We start from the raw sequence: 13,026 nt of genomic DNA on the forward strand, positions 1-13,026 counted from the left end.
TCATCTACATCCACTCTGTAATTTATCCCAAACCCCATACCACTACTATGATTGGCAAAATACCCCTTTCTAGATTCTCTCCTACTCTACCCCTCTTTGCATCATGACACCTCTTTTACTATACCGATCCCCTAAAACAAACCTTCCTAAACACTTCCCTCTGACTCCTCCCCTCTAAAACTCCTTTTTACTCTTCCAAAAGCCTCCTACTGCTAAGACCTAAACAAAATAAAAATAAACTTCACTCTTTTATCCCTCCACTATCCTTTTCAATCGAAATTAACAGACTAACATGTTCACTTCTCAAATTCCATATTAAACTATACTACTATACTACCCAAGTAACTGAATAACATATCCACTACTCAAATTAAGCATATTTTTTACTATACTAATTTTCAACAGTAATCATTATTTGGGTTCCGGAGTGGCGTGCTATTCGCCAGAAAAGCGCTTCAACACCCATCAGGGTAACAAGTGCTATATGAATGCAAATCTTTCTTCCCCTTTTATCCCTCCGCTATCCTTCTCACTCCAAGTAACTGACTAATATCCACCACTGAAATTACTTCATATTTCACCATATTAATTCACCACTAATTCTTTCTAGGCTTCCTGAATAGCGTGCGTCAACAAGAGCTATATAAATGCAAACCTTTGTCCTCCTCTATCCTTCTGCTATCATTCCAAATCCAAATAACTGACTAACCTATCGACCACTTAAAATGTACTTGTATGTTTCACTATACTAATCCAACACTAATCCTCTATGGGTACCGGAGTAGCGTGCTACTCACCGAAAAAGCGATTCGACGCCTCGCCAGGGGTAGTAAGCGCTATATAAATGCAATTACAATACAATACATGACCCTATTGAATAGTCAGTAGGCAAGAGTCCAGAGTGTCTTCTTTTGTCTCTCATACCAATTCCCCCCCTGGGAGCCTATCAGGACGGCAGGTGTATTCCATCCTTGCCTTTCTGGTGGATTTCAGAGGGAGTTGGGAAAAAGCAGTGTCAAGGAGGGAACAAACCGGAGTACATGTGGGTGATTTCGTGACATATGCCACTCTCCACTCTATACCACTCAACACTACTTTACTCTACTATACGCCACTCCATTCTGTCACACTCTACTTCACACCACTCTACAACAGTCTTCTCCACACTACTATACTTTACACCATGCTACACCACTATACTCCACTCCGCTCTACAACTTTCTGGTCCTCTCTATGCTAGTCCACTCTAAGATACTCTACTCCACTCTGTGACACTATTCCACTCTACGCCACTCCATTATACTCCACTCTACACCTCTCCACTCTACTGCACCTCATGCTAGTCCACTCTTGCCACTCTATGCCTCTCCACTCTACTTCATTCTACTCAGCGTCACTCCACGCTACACCTCTTCACTCTATAACACTCTACTCTATGACACTATACTGCACAACACTGTACCCCAGTCTGACTTTCTACTCTACAACTCTCTCCTCTAATCTACGACACTCCACTCTCACACTCCACTCCGATCCTCTACTCCATTCTATGACACTCCACTCCACAACACTCTACTCCACTGTACAACAATTTACTCCACTTCTACACCACTCCACTCAACGGCATCCATTCTACTTTCAATCAATCAATCATATCATTTGTAAAGCACACTACTCACCCGTGAGGGTCTCAAGGCGCTGGGGTGGGGAATGCTACTACTGCTTGAAAAGCCAGGTCTTGAGGAGTTTTCTGAAGGTCAGCCGGTCTTGGGTCTGCCGTAGGTGGATGGGGAGGGTGTTCCAGGTCTTGGCTGCGAGGTGGGAGAACGATCTGCCGCCGGAGGTCACTCTTCGGAAGCGGGGGACTGTGCCGAGGGCGAGGTAGGCAGAACAGAGCTGGCGGGTGGGGGTGTAGAAGCTGAGTCATCTGTTGAGGTACATTGGTCCAGTGTTGTGGAGTGCCTTGTGTGCGTGGGTAAGGAGCTTGAAGGTTATCCTCTTGTTGACCGGGAGCCAGTGCAGGTATCTCAGGTGGGGTGTGATGTGGCTGCAGCGAGGGATGTCGAGGATCAGGCGTGCAGAGGCATTCTGGATGCGTTGGAGCCGTCTCAGGAGTTTGCTGAGGCTCCTGTGTAGAGGGCACTTCCGTAGTCCAACCTGCTGCTGACGAGGGCATGGGTGACCGTTCTTCTTGTTTCAGTGGGGATCCACTTGTAGATCCAGTGGGGCATGCGGAGGGTGTTGAAGCAGGAGGAGGAGACAGCGTTGACCTGTTTAGTCATGGAGAGGGTGGAGTCGAGGATGACCCCTAGGTTGCGTGCGTGGTCGGTGGGTGTTGGAGCAGTTCCCAGTGTGGTTGGCCACCAGGAGTTTTTCCAGACCGAAGGTGTGGATCCGAGGATGAGGACCTCCGTCTTGTCCGAGTACAGCTTCAGTCGGCTGTTCCTCATCCATTCAGCGACGGCCTTCGTTCCTTCCTGAAGGTTGGTTTTGGCGGTGTGAGGGTCCTTGGTGGGGGAGAGGATCAGCTGGGTGCCATCGGCATAGGAGATGATGTTGAGGTCGTGCCGACGGGCGACATGGGCGAGCGGTGCTATGTAGATGTTAAACAGAGTTGGGCTGAGGGATGAGCCCTGGGGTACGCCGCAGATGATCTTGGTAGCTTGGTAGCGGAAGGGGGAAGGCGGACGCTCTGTGTTCTGCTGGAGAGGAATGAGGTGGTCCAGTCCAGGACCTTCTCTTGGATCCCGGCGTTGCGGAGGCGTGTTCGTAGTGTGTGGTGGCAGACCGTGTCGAAGGCGGCTGACAGGTCCAGGAGGATGAGGGCCGACGTTTCACCGTTGTCCAGCAGGGATTTGATGTAACCTGCGCTGGCGATGAGAGCAGTCTCGGTGCTATGGTTGCTGCGGAACCTGGACTGGGAAGGGTCCAGGATGTTGTTTTCCTCGAGGTAGCGGGACAGTTGTTCTTTGACAGTCTTCTCGATGACCCTTGCCAAGAACGGGAGATGGGCCGGAAGTTCTTGAGGTCCTTGGGGTCCACCTTGGGATTCTTGAGTAAGGGGTTGATCTCGGCGTGCTTCCAGCTCTCCGGGAAGGTTGCTGTCTTGAAGGAGGTGTTGATGACTTTCCGGAGATGGGGTGCGATGGATGTGCTGGCTTTGTTGAAGATGTGGTGCGGGCTTGGGTCTGGGGGAGATCCGGAGTGGATGGTGTTCATGATCTTGATGGTGTCGTCGTCGTTGATGTTGGCCCAGGAGAGCAGGCGGTTGGTGGGGATGGTGGTCGTGGAGGCAGAGGTCTCAGTGGTTGTCGGGGCAGTCGTGGCATTGAAGCTGTCGTGGATGTCTGTGATATTGCGGTGGAAGAAGGTGGCCAGCGAGTCGCACAGGTCTTGTGAGGGTGGGACGTCGTTGGTGTTGGAGCTGAGGTTGGAGAGTTCCTTCATGATGTTGAAGAGCTCTTTGCTGTTGTGAGCGTTGTTGTCTAGGCGGTCTTTGAAGGAGGCCCTTATGGCGGATCTGATGAGGTGATGGTGTCTACGGGTGGCGTTCTTGTGGGCTACGAGGCTGTCCGGTGTTCTTTCACAGAGCCAGATCTTCTCCAGCTTTCGGCAGGTTTCCTTGGAGGCCCGGAGGTCTTCAGTGAACCAGCTGGCTTTCTTGCGAGGGTGTTGGCGCAGTTGTTGATCCACTGTCTGAGGTTGCGGGCGGCGTTGTCGCGGTTGGTGGGGTCGGCGGGTGGGCTCTGGGCGAGGGTGGTGGTTAGCTGGTCTTCGGTGACTTTGCTCCAGCAGCGGCGAGGCATCTGTTGGGTGCGGTTGGTTTCTTGAAGGTGAAGTGGATGCAGCGATGGTCGGTCCAGTGGAGTTCAGTGGTGTGGTTGAAGGAGACGTGGGGCTTGCGGAGAAGATGGGGTCAAGCGTATGACTGGCAGAGTGGATGGGTGTTGTGACGAGTTGTCTGAGTCCGAGGTTGGCTAGGTTCTCGATCAGTGTGGTGGAGTTGGTGTCGTTGTTGTTCTCGAGGTGGAAGTTCAGGTCCCCAAGAAGGATGTAGTCAGTGGAGGCGAGGGCGTGCGTGCTGACAAAGTCGCTGATGAAGTCGCTGAACTGTGGCAGGGGTCCGGGGTGTCTGTAGATGAGGGTTCCTGAGGGTGGTGTTGGGGTCGGTATGGATCTGGAAGTGCAGGTTTTCGGCGGTGCTGAGGGTGTCGTCGGTGTTGGTCGAGACTCCGAGTGTGTTCCTGTGGAAGATGGCGATTCCTCCTCCTGCTCCGTTGGTGCGGTCCCAGTGGGTGATCTTGTAGCCTTCCGGGACGGCTATGGCTATGTCAGGTGCTGAGGCAGGGTTCAGCAAGGTCTCCCTCAGGAAGGCGATGCCTGGGGAGGTTGAGTCGAGTAGGTCCCAGAGTTCAACGGCGTGTTTGCGGGCGGAGCGGGTGTTGAGAAGGATGCATCTGAGGTGGTTGGGTTCTTTCCTGTTCGGCAGCATGGTGGGGCGGATGCTTGTGAAGCTGCAGTTCCGGCAGGTGAAAGCTCTGTGGGTGCGCTTCGGGGTGGCCAGGAAGCAGGTGTGTGATCATCCGGTGTTGAGTGCGTGGAGGGTTCTGCATCTTAGCAGTGTCGGGCGTCGTGGCGTTCAGGGGGTCCTGGCCTTCATATGAGGGGATGTGGGAGGGAGGAGCAGCTGGGAGGCAGGAGCGGGGCGGCGAATGGGATTGCAGGGGCGGGGCCGCAGGGACGCATCGGTGGGAAAAACGGGCAGGGGCCACGGGAGAACTGCGCACAGGAAGGAAAAACAAGTTTAGGCAAGAAAACAAGTACAGGCACAGAGGAATAAAAACAAGTCTGGGCAAGAAAGCAAGTCAGGCACAGGGGAATAAAACAAGTCTGGGCAAGAAAGCAAGTACAGGCACAGGGGAATAAAAACAAGTCTGGGCAAGAAAGCAAGTTAGGCACAGGGGAATAAAAACAAGTTTGGGCAAGAAAGCAAGTACAGGCACAGGGGAATAAAACAAGTCTGGGCAAGAAAGCAAGTACAGGCACAGGGGAATAAAAACAAGTCTGGGCAAGAAAGCAAGTTAGGCACAGGGGAATAAAAACAAGTCTGGGCAAGAAAGCAAGTATACTTTGCTGTAGTCACTTGACTCTATCCTACTCCACTCTATGCCACTCCACTCCATGCCATTCTACTCTATGCCACATTACTCTACTATATGCCACTCCCTGACACTATATTCCACTCTACTCCACTCCAAAACACTCTTCTCCACTCTACTACTCTTTATGCCTCTCCACTCTACAACATTATACTCCACTCTATGCCAATCCACTCTAAGATACTCTACTCCTCTATATGACACTATTCCACTCTATGTCACTCAACTGTACATCACTCTATACAACTCCACTCTACAACATTCTACTCAATTCTATGCCACTCCACTCTCCCATACTCTACTCCACTCTACTGCAATCCAAGCTACTCCACTCTATTTTACTCCACTCAATATCACTCCACTCTACACCACTTCACTCTATTATACTCTATCTACTCCATTCTATTCCATAACACTCTGCTTCACTCCAGTCTATGTCAATCCACTGTACATCTCTCTCCTCTAATCTATGTCACTCCCCTATACTCTACTACACTCTACGACACTCTACTCTACTCCTCCATTCTACAACACTTACGCCACACCACTGATTGACTCTCTTGCACCATAAGTTACAGCAGATTACAAATGAGAAGTAGTGCACTTCAGTACCAGGGTTTTAGGCAAATTTCTCCTTTAATTGTTTTACTATTTTTTTTTACTTTTATTTTCTTTTGTTTAACTTGCATGATAGCTAATGCTTGTTTTTAACCCAGTCATTTCAAAATAATGTGGTCAAAACAAAGCATATCCTTTTGTCAGAGAACTTTATGTAATACATGCAAAATTATACAATTTTGGAGAGTTAAAGCCAAGCTGTTCTTCAGGGGTGGTAATTCAGTCCTTTTGGACTACTTTGCGCAACCCTGGAGAGCAGACCAACTTGATAGTTAGTCTTTTAAAAACACATTTTACTTTTATTTTTTATTTTAGTTGTTGGGTTGCCGGAGTTGTATGTGATTTCAAGGATTAACGATTACATGGAATACCATTACTGAGAAAACCTCAACTGTTTAATGGAAATTTGCAGGATGAATGGTATTTACCATTTCATAGAAACTAATTCATAGAATGTTCTTTTTGTTTTTAAATTGGCTTTAGCATCCTTATTTTTTAAGGTGGGAATACAATGGTTTAAGGCCTTACTGACATTTTAGTTGGAGGTATTTATTTCAGAGCTTTACTTCAGGGTTCATTACTTCAGATTTATATCTTTTACAATGTCAACAACTACTCGGATGTTCTTAATTTTCTGATCCCCTCACCACCACTGAACAGCATTGCTTCCTCACCCGCTAGAGCAGTGATTCCTGCTGTGCCCCCAACCCCGTTAAAAAAAAAGGAAAATCCTCGAGCCACCCCTCAATTTTTTCACAATTATTCTGATAAATTGGCAATGTATAGCTCTTCTATCCCTGGTTAGATTTTCCTATGTAATTGACATTGTTTTTGTGAAGCTTGCGCGCCTTTTTAAAAATGTGTTTTTAATATAATATTGTACAGTGTGCACTTTTTTCTACATGATCACTCCATTGGAAACAAAAAAAACATAAGTAAAAAACATTGTCATTTACAATACCAATAGCTGTAACTTTTACAAATGCAGGCCCGATTGCATTGCAGATGCTTGTTAATTACGTTATGAGAATTGTTACTTACCCTGTAAGTATTTGCTCATTGCATGTAGTGCTGTAGATTCACGTGCCCTGCATACTCTTGCCATCTAATGTTGGTTTCGGACTTGTGCAACCAGTTTTTCTTTGAAGAAGTCTTTCGAGTCACAAGGCAGAGTGACTTCTCTCAGCGATAGTGCGCACCTTAGATTGTTTTTTCGCATGTGGGTGAGAAAGGAGTGTAAGTAAAGTGTTAGTATAAAGATTTTCATGCTAAAAGAATGTGTAAAGTGTAACTGCAATGGCCACAAGCATCTGAGGGGGAGGCAGGCAAATGTGAATCTACAGCACTACATGCCATAAACATATGTTTACAGGGTAAGTAACATAATCAGTTCGATAGAATGCGTGGCTGCAGACACACATGCTATGCATACACTGTAAAGCAGTCCCCCCTATGAAGTGGGGGCTAATGTGTGGGAGTTGCAGTAGTTTGAAAAAGTGTACGTAGCACTGCCTGACCTACATTGACTTGTTGGCGTGCTAACATATCAACATATCTACATAGTAGTGTTCAGTAAATGTATGTGATGTACACCATTTAGCTGCTTTTCAAATTTCAGCAATGAGAATATTTCCTAAAAATGCCATTGTTATTCCTTTTTTTATGAGTAGCGTGTGCTCTGGGAGTTATAGGTAAAGGTCGTTTTGCTTTAACATAGCAAGTCTGAATGTATTTTACTATCCATCTGGATATTCCAGATTTGGATAGAGGGTTCCCTTTATGCGGTGGGGAAAAAGCTGCAAACAGTTGTTTTATTTTGCTGAAAGTTTTTGCTCCATCTATGTAGAACATGAGTGCTCTTTTCGCATCTAAGGTGTGAAGACCGTTTTTTGCTATTGTAAACAGGGTTAGGGAAAAAACTGGTAGATCGATGGATTGATTGATATGAAATTGAGACACTACCTATGGTGTGAATTTTTGATTCGTCAGAAGTTATAACTTTTGTTTATGTATTTGAAAAAATGGTTCTTCTAAGGTTAATGCCTAGAGCTCACTAACATGTGTGAGTGAGGGCATCGCAACTAAAAATGCTACTTTCTATGATAGAAATTGAAGTGAGCATGAGTGTATCGGCTCAAAAGGAGGGCCCAGGAGCCTAGTAAGCACAATGTTTAGGTTCCAGAAGGATGCTGGAGGCACACAAGGTGGAATGACTCATTTGAATCCTTCCATGAATGCTTTAATGACAGGAAGTCTGAAGATAAATGCTGTCTATTTTGGAGATAGGCAGATATTGCAGCAAGATGTAATTGAATAAAAGTGTATGCCAAATTTGATTTTTGCAAATGTAGTAAATAGCAAATAATGTCCTGCACAGTGGCTTTGATTGGATGAATGCATTTAAGTTAGCAGTTACAAACAAAACGCTTACAGTTTGCAGCGTAACAGGTTCTAGTTGTGGGTATGCATCCCTGTTTAAGAGATGGTAAGTTTAAATAATCAAACCTCAAGACATCAGGAGCCAAGTCGCTAGGGTGAGCATTTTGGTGTCTGTGTGCCTGATTTGTCCTTGATTCTGAGTGAGAAGGTCCGACCTGGAGGGAAACTTCATGTGTGGTATTACTGAGAGATCCAGGAGCGTTGTGAACCAGGACTGACGTGCCAAAGTGGGAGCTACTAGGATCATGGTGGGAGATGTTTGCCAGAGTTACCGAACCAGAAATGGAATTAGAGGGAGAGGTGGGAAAGCGTAGTCAAATATCCCTGATCAACTCATCCGTAGTGTGTTGCCCTTAGATAGTGGGTATGGGAACCTGGAAGTGAAGTCTGGGCATTTTGCATTTTCTTTTGTGGAGAACAGGTTTTTGTGAGGAGCTCCCCCCTTCTGAAAGTAGGGACAGAGGACTTGAGGTGTTGAGTTCCCGTTCATGAGTTTTTGGTGTGTCCTGCTATGCAGATCAGCAAGAGGGTTGTCCGGCCCGGCATATATTCTGCAAACAAATGAATGTGATGGTGAAGAGCCCAATTCCACATGGTCTGAGGGAGGTGTGACAACTGGGAAGACCATGTGGAGAGCACATGGCGGGGTAGGACAACCTTGTGAGATATATGGGGAAGGAACGCTTTCAGTGCAAGGAACACTGGCTGAAGTTGCAAGTAGTTGATGTGCAGGGACTGATATTTGGCATCACACAGAACTTGCATTGTGTGTTTTTTTAAATGTGCACCCCAACCTGTCTCTAAAGCATCTGTAAATAGAGTGATTTGAGGAACAGGGTCCCCTAATTGTTCTCCTAAACCCCCTGTTGGTGAGCCTGCAGGTGTATGGTCTAGAGGGTCCTGGTGTGGAGAAGAAGGTGATGGTGGTGAATGTAGAAGAGGTGGTGCTGGAGGATGATGTGCAGGGATTGTAGCCTTGTCTTTTGTCTTGTTTTTGGGAGGTACTGGAATGTTCGAGTCCTCCTAAAATTTGAACTGCCTTTTAGGGGGAGGTGAGGCTATGATACGCTGTGCACCTTCTTGAATGTGGATCTTCCTTTGTTTAAATGTTAATCTTTTCAAGAATAGGCTTGGCCAAAGACAAAGAAACCGAAGAATGCTTTGAGTGTTTGAATTTGGGCGATTCCAGTACCAAGGCCTTAGATGATCCCTTTTCCAGCACAGAAGACGATGGAGTAGATTGCCAGGTCAGTTCCAAAGGCTTGGCGGAGACCAAAGAATGCGCTCGATCTGATGAGGTTGCTGCCGAAGCAGAAGGCTTATGTTAAACAGCAGTTGTCGGAGCCAGTCCGCAGGGTCTCTTTTCGGATTTGACCATGGCCCGAAGGAAGTGGTGGTCTGGAGACCTCTAGAAGTGGATGAGGTGAGTATTTGGAACTCTTTTTTGGTACAGCTGGGCTGGTGGCAGCAGTACTCATGCGCTGCCTGAGAGGCAGGGTGTACTTAAGATCTTCCTCCACATCAGAGCCGGAGAGCTCCTCGACTGAGAACGCTGTATCCTCCTCTTGGCTCTCCGGCTTTTCACTTTTTTTGCTCTTCCTGGGCTGCTTCTCACCGAAGGCATCAGGAGTATTAGCCTCGCTGCGGCAAGACATTTCCAGTCTAAGTGCCCTTCGATTACATAGCATCTTTTTGGATCTGAAAGATTTGAAGGTGTCGCAGTCAGCTTCATGGTGGTCTGGCGATAGACAAAGGTTACACATCTGGTGTAGGTCTGTATGTGGATATTTAGCGCAACACTATGGGTAGAACTGAAAAGGTGTTTGTTCCATCAGGAACACATCTTCCATACAGTGCACATGGAAGGGAAGGTGGATGATGGACGGCATCCCAAAAGGTGATCAATGGATGCACGACCGGTTGAATATTATCAAGTGGCAATGGACTGGAAAAGCGCCACTGAGGTTCACTATACCAAAGACAGGATGGGACCGAAGATGCGTACCAAACTGAGTTGAACATAGAGGAGAGGCACACATTTCCGTGCCCGACAGCACAGAGAAAACAATCTAACAAAGGAGTCAGGGCCTATGCATCACTGAAAGGAGAAGTCATTCTACCTTGTGATTCAAAAGACTTCTTTGAAGAAAAACAAGTTGCACAACTCCGATCCCAACAGAAGATGGCAGAAGTATGCAGAATATTTGTATCTACAGCCACACATGCAATCAAACTTTTCTTTTCTTTTTTATTTTTGGAGAGCCAATTATTTTCTTTGCCTTGTTGTGAATACTGTTTGCAGGTGCACCTTTGGCAGATCTGTTGTTTGCGGAGTTGTGGTTGGTAACAACTCATTTTGTAATCTTTTCATCTAATGTGTATCCTTTGCCTGTTTGTATAATATTTTTGATTGCTGTACTAATGTTTGGATCTTTGCACTTTTGTGTGATTGTCTTTCAAAGTAACGTATTGATTTGTACACACGTTCTTTACTCCCTTGTGATATGTGTAATTTTCATTTTTTCTTTTCCAGTGAGACTTCTTTGGTGCTTGCTGTGTTTGTGCAAAGTCCTTACAGTTGATCCTCAGTCTTGCTGCCTCTGGCAAGTGAAGGGAAAGGTTTTGAGTATATAAGTCTATGTGTGCTTTGTATTGACTCATCCTTACAGATTACTTATATGCCAGTAGTTTTACTTTGTGTTTGATAAAGCCACACTTAATTACGTATTTTAAATGGTGTTGGTTATTGTTGGCTTATTTGCTGTATTACTTTTATTAGGTTATGGCTAACCGCAGGCTGACTGATCAGCAGGTTATTGGTTTGCTTTTTTAATCTTCTTCTGGCCATGGTTCTGAGACTGACTGCAACTGAGGCACAGCAGGAAGTCCAAAATTCTGGCAGTAAATTTTCTGCCTGAGAGGAATCCTCTGATGATGAAGCTACTACCAGTGCAGAGGAAGTGCCTTTTTTAGGTGAGGACACTGAGTTGCTGATAGTGCAGCAAGAGCAAGCTGGATTGCAGCCTGGGGTGGAAGGTTTCCCATTGTAAGTGTTGAACTCTGGGTTGCCCCAAACATGGTACAGAAGGTGTTGCATGCCTTTAGTGGTGTCGCAGGATGTAGGGTGAAAACTGAAATAGTTTTTCCTATAAACTTTTTCCGCTGTTCATGGACAATGTATTTTTGGATGATATTGTTGACTAGACTAATTTGCATGCTGAGAAGTATTTGAGTGACAACAGTGCCTATCTCAATCCCCACTCTGGAGCTACCCAGAGGACTCCAACAAATCTGGATGAGGTGAAGAAATTTTGGGGTTTAACTTTGATGGTGGGATTGATAAGGAATACTAATAAGCAGAAAGGTATCCCCTATATAATGTAAGGTCCTAGAGGAGGGTAAGACAACAAAAGTTGTAACATGTTGTAATTATTTCCTTTTCATGTGTATGATTATTTGCTTATATTGAAATTGCTTTGCCTGTCTTATGTAATCATGTTACAGTAATTGAGATACCAAGCCGTTCAAGGAAATTAAATACATGAACCATATTGAGATAGAGATGTAACAGGACTATTCTGCTTGTGTGTCTATTTTCATGTTCTGTGTTAATTTATAGTAATGAAAAAAATTCTTTGAAAAAGAGAAAAAACAAAAAAACTTTTTACTAATAATAAATATGGTTTTATGAAATATCTTGGTTGAGCAAATATTTTGGGGGCATATTTTTTGCACGAGCCTGAGGGGCCAGCGATTGAAGAGATACAGGTCAGTTTAGAGGTTTTTGCAGTCTTTCGGGATTGATAAGGAAGCCATCGTTGTCTTCATATTGGTCTCCTAGTTTCTTGATGGCAACTGCTATATTTCCTGCAACAATGAGTCATGATCGGTATTGGCTTGTGCTTCAGATGTTGCATTTTGTTGATAATGCCAAAGGATCACCCCAGTTTTCAACCACCTCTTCCAGACTCAGCCTGCTAGTGATCATTTTGTAGATCGATTTTCGGTGAGCTATGTTCCAGGGAAGGAAATATCTGTGGATAAGTCTTTGGTCCTGTTCATGGTCAATTTGGTTTTTAGGAAGTACAGTCCTAGCAAAGGCATACGCTATGGAATTAACAGCCAGATTCATCAACCAAAATTGCGATCGCAATAGCTGCAAATTAGCTATTGCGATCGCAATTAAAAGAAAAGCAATTCATGATCAAAAAAAGTCCAAAATTGCGAAATCGCAAAAAATATTTTGCGAATTCGCAATATAAATTGCAGAATCTAGGTGGAACCCCTTTAGCGATTCGGAAATAGCGAGAATCCAACGATTCTACAAAATATTTCGCGAACTTGCTAAATAATCGCAAACGCAATTCATGAAAACTCGCAAATAGCGAAAAATGAGAAAATCCCTATTTGCGACGCGCAATTTAAGGAGAACCCAAACCAGGTGGTAACCATGAAGTCAATAAAAAAAATTAAACTAGCCACAGGTGCAGGCCTGACCAAACACACTTGAGGAGACTTACTTGTAGCATGAGGACTCTCACAATGCCAGGACTCTACATGTTGGTCAGGCGGCGAAGGCTCCAGGCTGCAGCAAGGAACAGACGCAGGATCCATGTGCGAATATTCCGCCTGCGGATCACCCTTCTGGGCCAAACTGAGGAGCAAATCTACTCCAGGTACAGCCTGAATGGGGCAATGATCACTAAGCTGATCCGGGACCTAGACCCCCTGATGCAGCACCCAACAAGGAGGACCAATGCCGTGCCCACCCATGTCCAGATCCTGTGCAGCCTGCACCTCCTGGCCTCCG

This window comes from Lissotriton helveticus, chromosome 1_1 (assembly GCF_964261635.1).
Source record: "Lissotriton helveticus chromosome 1_1, aLisHel1.1, whole genome shotgun sequence".
NCBI lineage: Eukaryota > Metazoa > Chordata > Amphibia > Caudata > Salamandridae > Lissotriton > Lissotriton helveticus.